Here is a 3,272-nt window from a genome sequence, read left to right on the forward strand (position 1 = left end):
TCTTCTTTCTAGTTTATCTTCTCGCTCGTTTATCGGAATCAGGTGATTCAAGCGCCTGGGGTTTCGTTTCGAAACCGCCGTTCCGACTAATCAACTTAAACAAAGTTTTGCTACTGTAAAATTTGACTTAGTTTCAAATTGCTAGAACCGAGTTGTTTTCTCTCGCCGTTTGACTTTTGTTGCTCCATTTGATTTGATTCTCTTGCAACCAGGGTTCTTAAGTTGAACTCACTGGTTAGATCTTTCATTCAAGATTTACATGTGCATTAGATGAGTACTTATTGTATGCTTGTTGTTTGTCTACGATAGATCACCCGGAGTGCGCCGCTTGTTGCTTCGAATCTCTAGGTTTCGCGGATCATCAGCAAGGCAAGTAACACTTGATCATACCTTTTCTACTACCCAGTTTTTATGCATTAGATCAATCCTCAAACATTGCATGATTAGGATCTAATTAAATTGTGGGATGGGAAGTAGATGAGGTAGTACCTATTACCTGTTTTACTTATGAAACCTTTGGGAGTTACTTCTGCGTTTGCTTATTATGCCATGCTATGCTAGTAGACGTGGATTGGGTGAGTGATATCCATGACAGATGTGAGTTGTTAAATTAATGGTTTATCTAAGGTGGCAACTTAAATACACATCTGGGTGGATTGAGGCACCTGGGGTTACCAGGACTTGCCTGTTTTCTTGGAAATCCCGGGGGTACCGTGTGATTTTCCTATGGACCGCCACCCAGGCTCAAAGGGATCATAAGATAATTCATACTAGTAACTTACGTGTGCAGCCACAAGCCATTATGGGCTCTGGCATAGTTGACTAAGTCATGCGAACTCTTATAGTGGTGGACTAGCAGATGTAGGGGATGTAGGTGTACCGGTCTACCCATCGTAAGGTGCTAGCGCTTCTGAAAGACTATGTCTCGGTCATCCGTTTCTCAAACACCATGTAGTGCGAGAAACCAAACGGAGGCGATCGAGTCTTGTGGGGAAAAGTGCGCAAACCTCTGCAGAGTGTACAAACTAATCATGATTAGCCGTGTCCCCGGTTATGGACATCTTGAGTATCTAGTACTTGAATATTCTGTGAATCTCAACATGTTACTCTAATTTAATATTGATGGGTTTGTTAATGAGTACTTTTTAATTGGGATTGGGAATGTTGTCAACCATTCTCAATGTTTAACAACCACCACGATAGTTAAATAAATCTATTCCTTTGTAGTAGGGAAAAACTGGCTTTATGCAAAAACTGTAACCATGGAGCTTTACCACCAGCCATATATGCATGTAGTATAGTCTTACCATTCATTATTCTCTATGTGTTACATTGCCAGCGTATTCCATGTGCTGACCCGTTTTCGGGCTGCAACTTTCATGTTGCAGACTTTTCAGACAACGAGTAAGGTGCTTTTAGGTCGTGGTTCTATAATCAGTGATGTCATTGGAGTTGATGGACTCACTTATCTTCCAAGTCTTCCGCTGTTATCGTTATTTAGATGGCCTTAAGCCATGATTATTGTAATAAGTCCTCTTCTGGACAAACGATGTAATAAGTGTGTGATTGCTACTCTGTTATAAATCCTTCGAAGTACTGTGTGGTGTCAGCATTACTGATCCAGGGATGACACCTGAGCACAGAGACTTGACCATCTGAGGTCGGGTCGCTACAGGTGCGATCTATGATCTCTCTTACCGATTTACCGCTATCATTTTGGGGATACGCTCTAGAGACAGCTACATTCACTTTAAATAGGGAACCATCTAAATCCATTGAGACGACACCGTATGAATTATGGTTTGGGAAGAAACCTAAGTTGTCGTTTCTAAAAGTTTGGGGATGCGATGCTTATGTCAAGAAACTTCAACCTGAAAAGCTCGAACCCAAGTCGGAAAAATGCGTCGTCATAGGATACCCTAAGGAAACCATTGGGTATACCTTCTACCTCAGATCCAAAGGCAAAATCTTTGTTGCCAAGAACGGGTCCATTCTGGAGAAAGAGTTTCCCTCGAAGGAAGTAAGTGGGAGGAAAGTAGAACTTGATGAAGTACTGCCTCTTGAAGCGGAAAGTAGCGCAGCTCAGGAAGATGTTTCTGTGGTGCTTGCACCGACTAGAGAGGAAGTTAATGATGATGATCAAGGTACTTCGGATCAAGTTGCTACTGAACTTCATAGGTCCACAAGGACACGTTCAACACCAGAATGGTATGGCAACCCTGTCCTGGAAATCATGTTGTTAGACAACGGTGAACCTTCAAACTATGAAGAAGCGATGGCGGGCCCAGATTCCAACAAATGGCTTGAAGCCATGCAATCCGAGATATGATCCATGTATGAAAACAAAGTATGGACTTTGACAGACTTGCCCGATGATCGGCGAGCGATAGAAAATAAATGGATCTTTAATAAGAAGACGGACGTGGATGGTAATGTTACCATCTATAAGGCTCGGCTTGTCGCTAAGGGTTATCGACAAGTTCAAGGGGTTGACTACGATGAGACCTTCGGACCCGTAGCGAAGCTGAAGTCCGTCCGAATCATGTTATCAATTGCCGCATTCTATGATTATGAGATATGGCAAATGGACGTCAAAATGACATTCCTTAACGGCTTCCTTAAGGAAGAATTGTATATGATGCATCCGGAAGGTTTTGTCGATCCTAAGAATGCTAACAAGGTATGCAAGCTCTAGTGCTCCATCTATGGGCTGGTGCAAGCATCTCAGAGTTGGAACCTTCGCTTTGATGAAATGATCAAAGCATTTGGGTTTATGCAGACTTAAGGAGAAGCTTGCGTTTACAAGAAAGTGAGTGGGAGCTGTGATGCCCGGATAGTTAAGCTACAGTAACCCTCTACTAATGGTGCCACGTCACCTCTGTCACTGAAGTTAATCTCGGGTTAATTCGAAACCGCTTCAAAATTCAAATTTAAATTGATGTCAACAATAAAAGTTTTCAAAAGTTAGTACAAAAATGTTCGGTGGGTGCCGAATATTACAAGGGTAAATACAATAAAGCAAACACATTTTTATAAAATGCCTAAATGATTTAAAATGAAATAAAACAGAAAATAAAATAAATAAAAGAAAGAAAATACAAAAGGGAAAAACAAACAGAAAACAAAAAAAGAGAAAAACCCCCCACTAGGCTCCGGCCCAGCAGGCCACGGCCCTACTCAGCCAACCCACCGGCCTAGCCGGCCACTCCCGCCCCCACTCCCTTATCCCCTCTCCCCCGTAACCCTAGCCTCCAATCGCCCCACTTCCCCCT

Source organism: Triticum dicoccoides, chromosome 5B (assembly GCF_002162155.2).
Source record: "Triticum dicoccoides isolate Atlit2015 ecotype Zavitan chromosome 5B, WEW_v2.0, whole genome shotgun sequence".
Classification (NCBI taxonomy): domain Eukaryota; kingdom Viridiplantae; phylum Streptophyta; class Magnoliopsida; order Poales; family Poaceae; genus Triticum; species Triticum dicoccoides.